Here is a 17,601-nt window from a genome sequence, read left to right as displayed (position 1 = left end):
GTTGAGTTAACTGAACGAAACTGTAATTCTTAAAAAATATATATATATATTTTAAATTTAAACAAGGACTGGATGTTAATCTACGCAGATTTCTCTCCTGAAAACTGTATAATGTTTATTTGGGTGAGTAAAGCGCTTCTGTTTATTTACAGTGAGCTTTGATTTCCAGATTTCCACTAAGGCAGGGTGCAGCAGCATTAGCATTAGCTGCTAACCGCTAGCTCTAGCCAAGGTTAGCAGCTAATGCTGCCTGAGAGCACTAAACTGAGGAACCCTGAGTGTTCCGGTAAGCCAGGGCAATATTAGCTATCTTGTTTTTAACATTGAAAACATGCATGATTCTCGCCTCTGACCGCCGAAAAAGCTAGCACTTAGTTCTGTTTATCTGAACTACAATTCCCATGATCCTCTTCTCACTAAGCACTCTGCTACATGTCTCACAACAGCCAATTAGAAACAGCTTTTCCACCCAGCTTCCCCTGAGTACTGGTTTAAATCACCTGAGACTGTGTGTGTCTATATACTGTAAATCTTGCCTGTTTCAGTGTATCTTTGCTAAGTATTGCCAACTCCAGCTGCTGCCGGAGCCCCGAGAGAGCACAGGTGTCCTTGCTCTCTCTGGGTGGGCACAGTACATGGCGCTTTTTCTCCTCATCACTCCCAATGTGATGTGGATCAGAACAAGGCTGCGTCTGTGAGCTGATGTATCAGAACCGAGTCGCTGCGCTTTCCTCCGAGCGTTAGCGCTGTGATGCTACTCGGCAATGCTACAGCAGCTCAAAAAGAGGCGGAGTCTGACTTCACATGTGTCAGAGGAGGCGTGTGCTAGTCTTCACCCTTCTTGTGTTAAAGCATCACTAGTGATGAGCTCAAACTTACTTTATAAACACACAAGCTAAATACTATAGCCTGAGCCGAGACTCTCTATACACTACGGAACAGCCCAAACCCATACATCACTCTCACTTCCTGCTGATCCTGAGGGAGGAGGGCTTCTCTGAGGACTGGTCTCAGGGCTCGGAGTGTAGGAAATAAATCCTTGTTCCTGGAAAGCTTCCCCCGCTCCGTACCGCACTCCTCCTCACCTCCTGGGTCTGTTCATTTTCTCCTCTCTCTCATTCATCTCCTGCTGCATGTGCTGAGAGAATGGATGAATGTAGCTCAATATAGCTCTCTATGTTAGCGCTCAGCATCAGCGCGTAATGAATCATTTCACCCGGTGCAGAGTGTGAACATCGTCTTTTTCAGTTTTTCCTTTTTTTCTGTTCTGTTATGTACATATATATATATAAACTACTGCTGACGAAATGATACGGTGCAATAAAGCTATAGAGCTGAAATATCATGGAACTGTTTTATTGGCACAAAACTGTTGCGTAGTTAATAAGTAACTACACATGCAATGTTGCATAAAGTTGCATTTCCAAAGAATTGAATGCTGAAAAGTAGGTTGGACTTGATAATAAAACACAGTGGATCAACACCAGCAGATGACAGACATGACTCTCCAAACAAACCATCACTGATCATCAGTAAATTTTACATTTCATTTGTAAATCAAGGGAGCAGAGTCTGGAGGAAGAGTGGAGAGACACACAGTCAAAACTGCTCGAGGTCTAGTGTGAAGTTTCCACCAATCAGTGATGGTTTGGAGAGACATGTCTGTCATCTGCTGGTGTTGATCCACTGTGTTTTATTATCAAGTCTAAAGTGCAGTTTTGTTTTTCCCTCAAAATCTTACAGCACTTCATATCTTACAGCTTCCCTCTGCTGAAGAACAACTTTTATAGAGATGTGGATTTCCTTTTCCAGCAGGACTTGGCACACTGCCCACACTGACAAAAGTATTAATTGTATTTACACAGAATTTTAGGTTTTCATCGGCTGTAAACCATAATCCTCAACAATAAAAGAAATAAACGCTTAAAATAGATCACGCTCTACATCACCCAGCTATTGACTGATGGCTAATCAGTTCCACCTGGGCTGGCTAGTATATATACCCCCTCTGTGCAACTTCCTAGTTGCTGCGTACTATCTAGATTTCTAGCTCTGTACAAAGCAAAGTGTTCCATCCTGTCTTTGATTCCCTGTTTTCTGACCTTGTTTTGCTTATCGTTTACGCTTCAGCCTTATCCCTTTTGTAATGTTTGATGTACTGTTACCAACCCTTTTCTCCTCTTTGACTACTTTCTTGCCTGCTCCCTGCTTACTGGACTTTCTGTGTACCAAACTCTGCTTGCTACTCTTGAATAATCTTAGGTATACTGCTGCCCTTCTGGTTATTACTCTGCCTGTTTTTGACTATTCTTACTTGCCAAACCCTGTTAATAAACCCATGTTTGTTTTCCCTGGTCCTTGGTCTACGTTACACTCTGTGTAATACATCTATATAACATGAGTTTTTCAAGCAACAGTGCTTGTGAATGTAAATACACTGATGGGTTGATGAGGTGTGTTCAGGTAAATTTCTGGTGTATCCACTGACAGAATCCAATCTATTCGGATGTTCATTGCTATCTTGGCAACAGAGGTCTGTTTGTTACACACACATGGACACAGAGCGGTGCACAAACCCAACTCTGCTGAGAAGCGGTTGTTGGACATGTTAAGGTAGCTGCATTGTTAAAATAGCTATCCGCCAAAGTCAGAGCTCACCTGCCTCTTAAAGGGAATGAAGAGCAAGTGACATGCTGTTTGGTTTATTTCAGGCTATGCCCGAAATTAACCACACCCATGGTTAATTAAGAGCATTATTACACGCCTTTTGTGTTTTTTGAGCTGCACAAGGTCTACTTTTCCCGTTGTTATGATAGCAAAGACATCCTGACACACCCTGACACGCCCTGAATCAAGCTGCACAGTCTATAGTTCGCTAAAACAGGGCCCAATGAGAAGAATCTAGAACAGATTAAATCATAAAAATAAGAAAACTCAGTTTATGATCAGGTGAAAATTAGCAGTAAAGTGGTTTCCGGTTCATAAAACATGAAACACAAGCGTCCTACATGGATTTTTCCTGAGAAGGATAAAATCACGCAGTAAAATTTGGCCCCGTTACACACAGGTCATTTACCTGAGCGGTGGAAGCAGGGCTGTGGAGCTGAACTGGTGAACTGGGAGAGAATGGGGGAAGTGGGAATGGCATTTAAAAGGCATGAGCAGATGCCCACACACACACGTATACACGCCCACACGCCTGAACACCATGTCCCGGCTCAGAAATGTAGCGAGTGTGTTGGGACGGGAAGTGAGTGTATGGTGTGTATGGAGCGTATGGAGTGTGTGTGTGGAGTGTATGAAGCATGCAGAGGCTGATCCGGCACATTCTGCAGCACCTCCTACACCTCGCAATACAGCCCAGCTCAGTCTCAGAAAGGTCAACAATCAGCATTTATATATAAACCAGCTCAGATACAGAGAAAGAGAGAGAGAGAGAGCATAAAAAAACTAAAATACAGAAACAGAAACATCTCTCTTTACTGTACAGAGAAAATAAATCACATACACTGACCTGCAGTTCAATCTAAAAATAAAAATATACTATATATATATATATACAGTTGCAAGAAAAAGTATGTGAACCCTTTGGGATTATACTTGGGATTTCTGCATAAATTGGTCATTAAATGTGTTCTGATCTTCATCTATGTCACAACAACAGACAAACACACTCTGATTAAACTAATACCACACAAAAATTATATGTTTGCATCAGAGACTGTAAAAAAGATGGACGCCGTGTCGCCGTTCCCATTCATTCAATGAATATGAAGCCAAAATCTTCCTCCATGTTGGCGATCCTGATACCCGAGTCTGCGCAGTAGAGTCCAGAGGAGGGAGAAAGACTGTGGAGAGACAGCCTACTCATTTAAATAACCCCGCCCCTGAGGGCTGCCTCGAGGTCACAGGCTGCAGAGAGGAGTGGAGCGGAGCTGACAGTCTGTTATTGGTCCCGCCCATAACCAGCCCTTTTACCATAACCACACCTTTTTTAAATAGAGCTAAATAACGCTAAAAAAAAAAATGAATTCTAACACTAGCTGTTGCATTTAAATAATGGAGGTAGAATTATAATATATTAGAAAAAATATTTTATTTGTCACTATCTCTGATGTCCAATGGCAGTTCGATGAGCAAATTCAACAGGCTGTTGCTCACCGAACGCCACCTGAGGAGACCCTGCCAGGTAAACTATTCATCCTACCATCAGTCAGGTTACGTATTTCCCTGGTTTTAATTGTCTCTATGTACTCGCAGGTGCATTCTCTCTCTTCGTCTTCTTCCTGCTCCCTACCTGACAGATGCTTTGTCACCCCTGACTCAGAGAGGGTTAGTGATTGGGGTACCAAACCCACAACCCTGTGATTAACCCATCAAAGTATGCTGTAATTGAAGCACAGGAAGGATCTGTTGGATCCAACAGAGGCAGGTTAGCTTATGCCAGGTTCACGCTGCACAATTTTGGGCCAGTTTTTCAGACCCTGACTGTTTTTCATTGATCGGCAACAAAAACTCTGCTTGGAGGGAAATCAGGGATCACTCGGTGCTCACTCAGTCGTGTAGTGTGAACTACTGAAAGACGCTCGCTGACCCGTCGCTGACTGATCGCCTACGAGTCGCAGACGCCCGGCAAATATTCAACATGCTTACTATCTGACTCAGTCGGCGACTGGGAGTCAGAGGCATGAATGGGGTAAAAAAATTATGAACTAACTATTCTGAGCATATCTTTCATTTTAGAAAGTAGAATAATGTATTTGAAGTCTGTATATTTCAGTTTATCTACAGAAAAAGTGTTTTTTACACTGTAAGGCACTATTGTAAAGCATTACTGCTACTGTGAGCTGCTGATTGGTTGGTGAGCTGATCCTGAAGATACAGGTAGGGCACTATGTTTAAAAGGTTTATAAGTGGAGTTTAAAATGATAAAAAATGATGTCTGCAGTACTGAAACATTTGATATAGTTCTGTCTTTAAGGACATAAGTACATATTTCAGTATAAACCTGATCAGACTATTATAAACTCTAAATACTGATGTTTGCTTAGGTGCTTCATATGAGCCTATTGATGTTGGACTCACTTTAAGTGCGTATTCTCCTCTATAGAGATTCTCTAGCATGGTGTCGCTAGTTCTCGTGTGTTTAGTTCAGGTGTGTTCTCGTGATAAACATGGGAAATCGTGTAACTTGTGACCTTGTGTTGCTGATCAGTTGTGTAGTGTGAGCAAAGTCTCAACGACTGAAGACTCAAAAAGTTGTGTAGTGTGAACCTGGCATTAGCCGAATGTTCGCAGTAGATCCCAGTTTGGACTGTGTGGTTCTTGGAGTCTTTCCCGAAGGTATTAACTGGTATATCCGTATTACAGAGCGCTGTGTGATCAGTGAGGAGGGTGTTTAGGCCCTTGTTTGACCTGCTGCTGAACAGAGCGAGCAGAGGGATGATTAGAGCGATTCTAATCACACGCTGTAGGAGGTTATTGACGACGGTGGAGAAACGAGTCTGTAACAGTTTATCATCTGCTTTAGAGCTCGATAGCTCAGTGTGCCGCTCCACAGGAAAACAAACAGCAGCACAAAAAAACTCAACACAACCAGCAGTCGATAGAGCTTCACAGCCCCATCGGTTAATGCCAGGGTACAAGTGTGCCAGTCCTAATAGTGCAAACGAGCGTGCGAGGGGGGGCGGGGCGTGCGAGGCGAGGCGAGGGGAGGCGGGAGCACTCGGGGAAGTATTCCGTGTCAGGAGCGCAGCGCGGCATCAATGTTGGATGAACGTCAGGACGAACACGCTGTAAAGACAGGGCTTCTGTTCAAGCCCTGATGTCGCTTTCTTGTAAAGGAGACGGAAGAAAGCCAGTTAGTAGTTAAATATTTAATAGGAAGATTTATATCAATTTTTAATCCTCAGCACCGTTTCCCCCCTTCGATTCCTCGCCGCCTGGCGCCGGGCCCGGTCCAAGCTGCCGTGGAGCATGCAAACATTCACAGCAAACATCCACAGTCTAATAAAATAATAGAGAGTGCGGTGGAACAGTGCTGGGAAGCTTTTACACTACACACACTTATATACACACACACATGCATGCATGCACTAGAAAAATCATTTTTTTAAATTGGAGTTTCAGTATGAGTTTTCATGATAAAAACAGAAAGAGATTGAACAGTAATATATTGCGAATATCAGCAAACTTGAATTTGTATTCTGGGAGATTTTTTACATTGCATACTGCTCATGTAACATAACGAGGCTGGAGGTAGAGTGAGGCAGAGTCAAGTAAAGAGAATCTTATTGAGGTAAAGTGATTTAGAGTAAAGTATTTTGAAAAAATCATGCATCACTTTCATTTACACTATTTTGTGTTGGTCTATCACTTAAAACAGCGGTGTCCAAAGGTATTTTAGAAATAGAATGAAAGTTGGCCCGCTGTTAAGCAGGTTTTTATAATGTGAGATTCAAAGTTTGAACGTTAGGTGTCAGAAACGGGCCAAAGAGTCTAAAAGCTGAGAGGGTGTGCAGTTTTAGCGCAGGAAAACGGGTCAAAGAGTCTAAAAGCGGAGAGAGTGCACAGTTTTAGCGCAGAAAAGCGGGCCAAAGAGTCTAAAAGTGGAGAGAGTGCGCAGTTTTAGCGTAGAAAATCGGACCAAAGAGTCTAAAAATGGAGAGGGTGCGCATTTCTAGCGCAGAAAAACAGGTAAAAGAGCCTAAAAGCAGAGAGGGTGCACAGTTTTAGCGCAGAAAAACGGGCCAAAGAGTCTAAAAGCGGAGAGAGTGCGCATTTCTAGCGCAGAAAAACAGGCCAAAGAGTCTAAAAGCGGAGAGAGTGCACAGTTTTAGCGCAGAAAAACGGGCCAAAGAGTCTAAAAGTTGCCGTAATAAAGGAGTTTAATATTAAGAGACATCATGAAATGAAACATCAATTTGAAAAATCTTATTTTACACAACACTGTCAAATATAGATAAAGATAGTAAGTCAAGTAAAATGATGTGTAAATGAAAGTAAAAATGTATTATTTAAAGTTATTATTATTATAAAGTTATTATTTGTTTTATTATACAGTCTGTGGCCCGTGACTTCAAATATATTTCTCCTTCTGGCCCCCAACAAAAAAAGTTTGGACAGCCTTGATTTAAGGTGAAAAAGTGTGAAAAAGTTCAAGGGGTATGCATACATAAATACATTTTGCAAGCCACTGTGCGGCTATATATACACAGTGACCTCCAAAGGTATTGGAACAGTGAGGTCAATCCCATTATTTTTGCTGTAGACTGAAAACATTTGGGTTTGACTTTAAAAGATAAATACGAGATAAAATATTAACATTTTAAGCTTTTATTTCCAGGTATTTACTTTTAGATCTGATACACAGTTTAGAAGATGCAGCACCTTCTATCTGAACCCACCCATTTTTCTTGAGAAAAAAAGTATTAAAACATGTGACTGTGAGGTGTGTACTGATGATACATTGATTATTCAAATAATAAATAAAGAGCGCTGAATGTCTGATCGATAAATTTCAGATTTGGGTTTTATATAGATAGAGGAGTAACCAGTAACATGAAAACCAGAGAGCTGTAATTGGAATGTCCTGAAGAAGAAAGTCGTCACTGGTGTACTAAATACTAACAGCTAATAAACAGGTGGACCAAGGAAAACCACAGCATTTGATTAAACAGAAACATTGTGAGTTCTGTAAATAAAAACCCTAAAACTACTGTTAGTAATATATCAGCAACAACCTCCATAGATCAGGAGTGAAGATATGTATCACAATGTACGGTTCACAGAAAAAAAAGACTTCTTGAACTAAAAGTACAGAAGCTTCAGCAGAAGATTAAAACCACTGTTAGTGCTGTGAAGAAGAAAGGATCTGCTCATGATCTCAAACAATATATCAGCTCATCTGTGAAACACGATGGAGGTAGTGTCATGGCTTTAGCTTGCGTGGCTCATTCTGGGACGGGTTTGTTAATCTTTAATGATGTTTAATGATCTCAGAAATCTAAATAAACTCTGTGAATTTAAAGAAAGATAAAACTAAACTGATTGTGAGATCCTTCATCATCATCATCATCATCATCTTCATCATGCAGTACAATAATGACCCAAAACTCACTGCAGCCTGCAAAAAAAGCATCACAGAAGAACACTCAAAAAAACTCTACTTTTTTTGTACTCAAAGGTACACTCTTCATAATTTTCCCCTTAAATGTATAATATTGGTCTTTACAGGGTCAGATTTGTTCCATCTCAAGTACAAATTGTTTTCTAACAGCAATAAGTACAGATTTGTATTATTTAACCTGCAGCCAAAAGGTACATTCAGTATTCTGTACACTCTTAAAAACAGAGGTACGATATGAGTACTTTTTTGTACTCGAAGGTACACTCTTCATAATTGTACCCTCAAAGGTACAATATTGGTCTTTACAGGGTCAGATGTGTTCCCTTTGAAGTACAAAGTAATTTCTAACAGCAATAAGTACAAATTTGTACCATTTAACCAGCCAAAAGGTACGTTCAGTATTCTGTATCACTGTACTAATGAACAGTATATATTTAAATAGCACATTTTTTATTTGAAAGCCAGAAAATTTTGTATCATCAAGTTTTTGAGCCATATTTAGTTGATGATAATGTTTATAATCTTTATAATCTTTACTGCCACAAAAACCATGGGTACAAAAAAGGACTTTCACTGAAAGGTACTTTTTTGTGCCTCAATATAAGGTACAGCCCCAGAGACAAGCTTTGTACTCTTTTAAGTACAAATCTGTACTTATATTTCTTAGAGTGTATCACTGTACTAATAAACAATTTATATATATTTACTGCATATTTTTTATTTGAAAGCCAGACAATTCTGGATTATCAAGTTTTTGAGCCATATTCAGTTGATGATAATGTTTATAATCTTTATAATATTTACTGGCACAAAAAAAAACATAGGTATAAAAAAGGGACTTGAAAGGTACTTGTTTGTACCTCAATATAAAGTACAGCTCAAGCAACAAGCTTTATACTCTTTTAAATACAAATACTTTCTTTTTTAGTGTGAAGAATGCAGAAGGTTAGTGGTGATCAATTTTAATCTAATTTATCTGTTCCAATACTTTTGCTCATGATAAAAATGGGTGGGTTCAGACAGAATGTGCTGAATCTTCTGAACTGTGTATCAGATCCAGATATAAAAACCTGGAAATAAAAGCTGAAATGTGGATATTTTGTTTCATATTTAGCTTTTAATGTTAAACGCACATTCATGTCCAGTGTAATGCTTTTCCTTTTTTTTAGCAGTGTGTGTGTGTGTGTGTGTGTGTGTGTGTATTTAGTGTGGGTGGTGAAGTAAGTCGTCCAGGTTCACCAGTATTGATTCACATCTGAGTGTGTGATGTTTGTGTAACTCGGCAGATTTCCCCTTATAAACACACACACACACACACACACACACACACACACATACACATTTGCTGCTGAAATGGCTTTTTAAAGCACTGATAGGAGCAGGGCGCTCCCGGCTGACCTCAGGTCAGGACTGTTGCGTAATTCCCTTCCCGCTGCTGGAGCTACAGGACTGCAGGGGACGTTTTCCAGCAGGACAGACGGATGCAGGGACTGCCGGGTACCTGCCACGACCTGAGCCGGCTAATTCACCAACCTCGATTCACCCCCGTCACACCCAGCGCCAGCAAATACAGCTACTACAGATACTACAGATAACCATTCAGGATTATACCTGTGTGAAACCAAACCAAACAGAGAGAGAAACGCCCTTTTATACTCAGCAAACTAAGATCTAATTCAGAGATGTTTAATACAAAGTAAAAAAAAAAAAAAAGTAACACTTTCTATGAATGTCATCTCTATAAGACTCTATAAACATTCTCATAACTCATTATAATGCATTCATAAGGCATTATAAGAATGGCTATACATATTTATAAAACTGTATAATTCATCATAACCATGTTTATTATGCATCATAAACTGTGATTATAATGCATTAATAGCTGTGTTTATAACATGTTATACGTCAATACCAAGAAACTCAGCCCCAGCTTGCAGAATTATGCATTATGACTAAAAAAGCTTCCAACTTATAAACACACCCTCAGTAATCCTATAAATATATTTTAACGACTCATAAATTATACTTGTCTTGAAAATAATATTAGTTATAGTCAATTATAATGTATTATAACAGGTCCTTGTGAGCTCTAAGTAAAGTGACAGACTTTCATTGTGGACTAGATGATAGATGTATATCATAAGCATATATTATAATGTATTATGATCACAAGTTATAATGCTTAATAAACATGGCTATAGTGGGTTATGCATTTTTATGAATATTTATAGCCATGTTTATAATGCCTTATGAATGCATTATAACATATTATGAATGTAGTTATAGAGTCTAATAAAGATGACATTCATAGAAAGTGTTACCAAAAAACCCTCTATCCAGTTCATCATGCATTCTTTACCCAATCCGACACAGCACTAATTCATTTATTCATTATTTATTTTTTTCCTAATTTTTTTTTATTTTCTCCCAAATTTACATGGCCAATTACCCAACCCACTCATGAGGACTCCCCCTATCACTAGTGATGCCCCAACACCAGGAGAGTAAAGACTAGCACATGCCTCCTCCGATACATGTGAAGTCAGACTCCGCCTCTTTTTGAACTGCTGCTGATGCATCACAGCGCTAACGCTCGGAGGAAAGCGCAGCGACTCGGTTCTGATTCATCAGCTCACAGAGGGAGAAACACTTTAATTAAACAAACTCATCAGCTGATCCGGACCATTGAAACTTTCACAACTACAGGTGTGAAAATGCTCTTTTATACTCAGATAATTAAGATCTAATTCAGATTTTCTTACAACCAAGCTGAGATGTTTAGTTATAAACATATAAAATAATAAAAAGTTTCCTCTATCTAATTTATTCCAGCACCTCACGTTACGGCTTTATCTCCCCTCAAACGTACAAGTATATACTAGTATTTTAATTAACACCACTAATACACTAATACAAATATATAAATATAAATACATTTTACATTTCCTGCATTCATTCTTTTATTTACATTTATTTAAATATCCACAATAAAAATGTACAGCGTCTTAAGAAGAACTGTCATGTGCAAGAAGGAGACAGAAAGAGAGTGGATGCAAATGCAAGTATATTTGTGGTTGGTGTGGTGCAGTGGATAACACCACCACCTGCCAGGGAGCTAACATGTGGGAGACTGGGGTTCAATTCCAAGTTTGGGTGAATGAATGCTGCTCTACACCAATAAGAGTCCTTGGGCAAGACTCCCAACAGCACTACATTGGCTCACCTCTGTAATAGGAATAACCTTGTAAAAGCTAAAAGTAATGTAAATGTAATAAATATATATTTATTAACAACAAAGAAACAGACAATAAACCAAAAACAGAAACAATAGGTACAAAGAAAGTAAACACAACCTGAACTGACGCAAAGGAACCAAGGAAACCGGAAACACAGGGCTAGAAAGACACACACACAAGGCAGGAAAGAAAACAGGGAACACCCTGGAGAAGGTAACGAGGGGGTGGAGCTACAGATGAAACACAGAGGAAGGCACTAGACGGGGCGGATAAACAAATAGGAGGGCAGTAAAAACACTAAGACAGACAAATAACAGGACTAAAGCGTGACAAGAACAAGAGCGATTAATCGCAGTTAATTACTGAATATTGTTGTGATTAATCTGATTCTTATTTTTTTTTTTAATGTAATCAATTGACACCACTAATATTAATTTATAATATTAATTATTAATGTATTAAGAGTTTTTTTTTTCAATAAAAGCTTAGGTATTTATATTTTAACAGTTAATTTAAGAGATTTTAAGCAGAACGTAAGGTTACTGATAATAAAGGAAATTAAAAAGCCCCAGAAATAGGGGTATTTCTACAGTTAAAATAACTTTAGTTTCGATTTTTCATTAATGGGTTAAGCACTAAACAAACTGTTTAATGTTATATCCAGTGGCTTGCAAAAGTGTTCATACCCCTTGAAACTTTACAGATTTTTTTTACATTACATTACAACCACAAACCTGAATATATTTTATTGGCATTTAATGTGAGAGACCAACATGAAGGTGGTATAAAGTTGTGAAGTAAAGGGGAAAGAAAATTACGCCTGATTCAAAACATTTTTTTTTTACAAATAAAAATCTAAGAAGAAAATGTGTGGTGTGCAAAAGTATTCAGTCAGAAGTCAGAAACTTTGTGGGACCACCTTTTTACAGATGCAATCACAGCTGCAATATACAATAAAGAAGTATGGCACTGAGTAGTGTGTGTGTGTGTGTGTGTGTGTGTGTGTTCTGGTGGGGTCATGCAGTTCTGTTTGAAAATTAGAATAGATTGTGTAAGATTGAATGATAGAGACTCTATCTCTTTCTCTCTCTCTCTCTCTTTCTTTCTCTCCAGGGAGAGCCATCTGTCATTCTCTGTGCGTCAGAGGAAAGGTAAGACAGCGTCTGGTCACCCAAAGCTAAAGCTAAGCAGTGTGTGTGTGTGTGTGTGTGTGTGTACTGTATCAAACAGCACTACTGACCTGATCTGGAGAGTTTAATAGTCCTTAATCTTTTCTAGTCTCTAAACTTGGCAAGTCACCCAATCCGTCACTAATCCATTTATTCATTATTTATTTATTTTATTTATTTGTTAAATTGTTTGTTTTATTTATTTATCAGTCGGAGAAAAGTGCAGCGACTCGGTTCTGATACAGCAGCTCACAGACGCAGCGCTGATCCACATCACCCTAGAAGTGATTGGCCATTTCTGCAAGCACGCCACAAACAGAGTCACCTGAGGTGTGCAAAATCCTGAAATATTACTGTGTCCATCAGTTATTAGATATATCAAACTGAAATGGCTGTTACAAACACCCAAATATTTACAACTAAAAATGATTAAGATTAATAGGGGTGCCCAAACTTTTTCATATGACTGTATATATATATATATCCAAAATGAGAGCGAACGTGAGAGAAAGAGAGGGGGAGGTGAGAAAATGAAAGAAAAGAAAAAGCCAAAGCTTCTTTTGTCATCAACAGTGAAAAGAGATACACACCCACACATCACACACTCCATACACACACACACACACACTATACACACACACACACACACACACACTCCTCCCTCAGCGGATACACACTTCACCTATACATACACACACCAAACTCCTCCCTGAGTGCATACACACACAGCAGGTCCACCTCACACACACACACTCACACACACACACACACACACACACACACACACACACACACACACACACACACTCAGAGCTCAGCGTTTTACACTCCACTGAAGGAGACAGTGGTTTAATTAGCAGTAACCTTCCTGCTATCTAGAGACCAGGCCATTACATAGCAGTTAACTTATACACACTCACACACACACACACACACACACATAGGTTATCTGTCAGCAACTTTAGAGTTCAGATTTGGACCTGCTTTATTTAAGCAGTAGAGTTCAGTAGAATTGACCCACAGGTGAGAAACAGCTCACGCTCATACTTCAGTAAAAGTTCAGGTTAAGATTTTACTTAAAACTAACTATAGATCACATTATTCGTCTCCAGATCAAACAGTCTACCTGTGTTTTTAATGTGTTTTTAATTTAGTTTCACATATTTAGTAAATACATGTTATAATTTATCCCAAACTTTATCATATGTGGACTAAAATAAAGCTTTACTATAATATAGAATAGAGGGTACCACTTTAAAATAAGTTAACCTCTATAATGGGTTTATAAATGATTTACAATTAGTTTATTAATGGTTACTAATTAGGTGGTGAATGCCTTAAAAATAATTAATAATCAGTTATAACACATACGTAGAAAGGGTAACAATGACCTGTTGTTTGCCAAATAGTGAACCCACAGCATCAGTACTGTTGCCTTTTCTACGAATGTGTTATAACTGATTATTAATGATTTTAAGGCATTTCCAACCTAATATAAACTATTAACTAATTAATTGTAAACCATTTATAAAACCTTTATAAAGGTAGTCTTATTTTAAAGTGGTACCGAATAGAGTTTTAATAGTCCCACTTTAAAAACAAGGCACCTTTATAAAGAGTTTTAAATTTAGTTTATACAGGAGTTTATTAATGGTTGTTAATTAGGTTGTAAACCATTATTAAGCAGTTACAACACTTAAATAGGAAGGGCAACAGTGATCCCACATTCATTTATACGGTTAAACCTCGGATCTCAGTCAGCATTAACATTTTTGTTAATAACTTTATTCATTTAACTTTAAAAACATATTAAATTAATACACTGACTGTCTTTATTATTTTATAAGATATTTTAAAAGTTAAAACTCTTATTAATGTTTTTAAAGAATTTACAACTTAATTTATAACCAGTAATAAACTCTTCTATAACCTATTTTTAAACACGTTATAAAAAGCCTTATTTTAACATGGTTCTTGATATATACATCTACGTTCATATCTATATATTTAGTCATTTCTTAGATAGAAATATGTTAATAGATGAATTTACATTTATATAAATATATAGATGTATTTACAGATATGGCCACATCAGATTTGAAGAACTTTGTTAGGAAATAAAAAGGTCCCATTTAATAAGTGTCTTTAATAACTGTATAATTACACATTAACCATGTTAATCCATGTAATAACAGTGTAATTACAGATGAAGTATGCATTGTTACAGATTAATTACAGTTTCACACTAATGTGTGTATAAACTTCTGTATCTACAACAGAAGATTTTGTCTTGTATGTAATTTTGGCTATACTAAAAGTAATTATTGAGATTTTATCATGGAAAATTGACTACAATTACAGCTATACTGTATCTAAATGGCATTGATACTTATATGTAATTAAATAATCTGTAATTAAATAATATGTAACAACGTGTACTTCGGTGTTAGTTACAATGTTATTACATAGATTGTAAATATGTAACTACAAATATATTAAAGACAACTTTTTTTGGAATCTATAAATAGAAATGTGATCAAATCTGTAAATACAGGTATATATGTGAATGAAGATTCATTCATCTATGTATTGATGTAGGTCTTTCTAAGTAAATATGTCTATGAATGAATATATACTGTATCCATGAATATACTGTAGATCTATAAACCAAAGCATCTAAATGTATATATCACATGTAAATACATATATACATCACAAATACATCACACTCCACACTGAAGAACAGTGTGGTTTAAATTGAAGTTAGTTATTTCTATAAATATAGGTATATAGGCTATGACTGATGATATAGTGCTATGAATGTAGATGTATGTTGATTTTGATATTAGCTCTTATTATTAAACTGTGAACAAAACAAACATACTTAGTTTTCATATAGATACACAGATTATCATACATCATACATATCTCTTAGTTTATGTACTTATAGGAGTGATAAGCTTGATATAATGTACTTATAATGTATTATATTGACATTTAATATGGGTTTTAAAATGGGTTTTACCCTAGTGTTTAGTGAACGTTGAAACTGAATAAGTGCATAATTGAAGATACAAAGCTTTTGATTGACAGCAGCAATATTGCACACATATTTCATGTGTAGCTTTGGCATGAGCTCATATTATATTATTCAAAAGCAGTGTATAAGACTGGTGGAGAAAAACATGATGCCAAGATGAATGAAAACTGTGATTAAAAATCAGGGTTATTGCACCAAATATTGATTTCTGAACTCTTAAAACTTTATGAATATGAACTTGTTTTCTTTGCATTATTTGAGGTCTGAAAGCTCTGCATCTTTTTTTTATTTCAGCCATTTTTCATTTTCTGTAAATAAATGCTCTATTGTTTTCCCAGAGCTGTAAAATGATTTACAATGCACTATGCAAGGCTTGTCATCACACAACTTGTTTTAAGATCTGGGGAAAAAATATGAAACAACCTCCAAAAGCAGTGTGTAAGACTGGTGGAGAATAACATGATGCCAAGATGCATTATAACTGTGATTAAAAACCAGGTTTATTCCACCAAATATTGATTATTTCTGAACTCTTAAAACTTTATGAATATAAACTTGTTTTCTTTACATTATTTGAGGTCTGAAATCTTTTTTGTTGTTTCAGCCATTTCTCATTTTCTGCAAATAAATGATCTAAATGACAATATTTTTTTTGGAATTTGGGAGAAATTACTTAAACATATATCTATAAATACCAAATTCAGAGAAACTGATTCAGAAACTGTAATCTCTTTATTTTTTTAGTTTTTTCCAAGATTTACAATGCGCTATAAAAGCCTTGTCATTGCACAACTTGTTTTGAGATCTTTAAAACAAATAAAAAAAGCAAATGTAAGATATCTTTTTTTAATGGTCAATTATGAAATAGAAGTATGAGTTAATGCTGATATATATGTCTTACCTTAACGTGCTTCGGAAGTGAACTTCAGAATTAGAGTGAAAACTCAGCCGGAGCATTAAAGAGACCAAACGGCGATGTGTTACACTCGTACAATCCAAAAAAACCCGAGTAGATCCACGTGGAGGTTCAGCGCCGCATTAAAGCTTCATCAGTCAGGTGTCCTTTTCCAGGTGTTTACAGAGATTTTGGAAAAAAATTTGAGATATTCCTTTGAAGCAGAAATCACACTCTCATTTTCTCAAACACAAATGTACATTTTGGCGTTTTCATTGTTTCAGTTTGTTCCACCAGGGCGAATAAATCAAAGAATCTCTGATTAAAAAGAAAAGTAGAGTTTGTCCAGTTTGTCCAGTTGAAAACGGACTGAAGAGTCCATCCACATGCATGTGTATACACTCGCACACGCATTCACACACACTCTCACACATTCACAATCACACTCACTCTCACTCGCGCATAGCGGAATGCACACACTCACTCGTACGCAGTCGTAAAACCACGAGAGAGAAGCGCTCAAGGTTTCTCATGTTTTCCCCCTCTCTCGCGCTCTCTCTCTCTCTTTCGCTCTCGCGCTCTGTCTCGGTGAGCCTCTCTACCTCTCTCGCTCCGCTGTGTCCTGATCTGCCGCTGAAAAGCCCAGCCAATGCTCAGCCCCTCCCCCACCGGCACTAATCCACCCCCTCTGTGCCAGCCCCCTTCAAACCCAGCCAATCACAAAGAGCCTCCCTCTCCAAGCTCCGCCTCCATCCAATCTCTCCAACCACCCAGCCTGTTCATTCCTCTTTCTGCACTACTGAAGCCAGAACTGCCTGCCACAGGTTGGCAATACTCAAACCAAACTGAACTGCTTGAATTTTTGCACCAGGAGTGAAGCAGCATAAAGTTATCCAAAAGCAGTGTGTAAGACTGGTGGAGGAGGAGAACATGACAAGATGCATGAAAAAAACTGTGATTAAAAACCAGAGTTATTTCACCAAATATTGAATTCTAAACTCTTAAAACTTCTTTATGAATATGAACTGTTTTTTTTTTTTTGTTGCATTATTTATTTAAGGTCTGAAAGCTCTGCATCTTTTTTTTATTTCAGCCATTTCTCATTTTCTGTAAATAAATGCTCTAAATGA

At 37.5% G+C, this 17,601-nt stretch overlaps 1 protein-coding gene across 2 annotated transcripts in view; it reads right to left on the bottom strand.

The window, feature by feature from the left end:
* Positions 1-17,081, bottom strand: part of large2 (LARGE xylosyl- and glucuronyltransferase 2) — a 118,799-nt gene extending 101,718 nt beyond the window's left edge. For both annotated transcript variants that reach the window (XM_049483760.1, XM_015602620.3), the window contains exon 1: positions 16,478-17,081. The gene's annotated coding sequence lies outside the window, so the exon portion shown is untranslated. The remainder of the gene's footprint in view (positions 1-16,477) is intronic.
* Between the last annotated feature and the right edge of the window lie 520 nt (positions 17,082-17,601).

Source organism: Astyanax mexicanus, chromosome 9, assembly GCF_023375975.1.
Source record: "Astyanax mexicanus isolate ESR-SI-001 chromosome 9, AstMex3_surface, whole genome shotgun sequence".
Lineage (NCBI taxonomy): Eukaryota > Metazoa > Chordata > Actinopteri > Characiformes > Acestrorhamphidae > Astyanax > Astyanax mexicanus.
The sequence above is the reverse complement of the archived record's forward strand: the minus strand, read 5'-3'. Positions and strand labels throughout refer to the sequence as shown.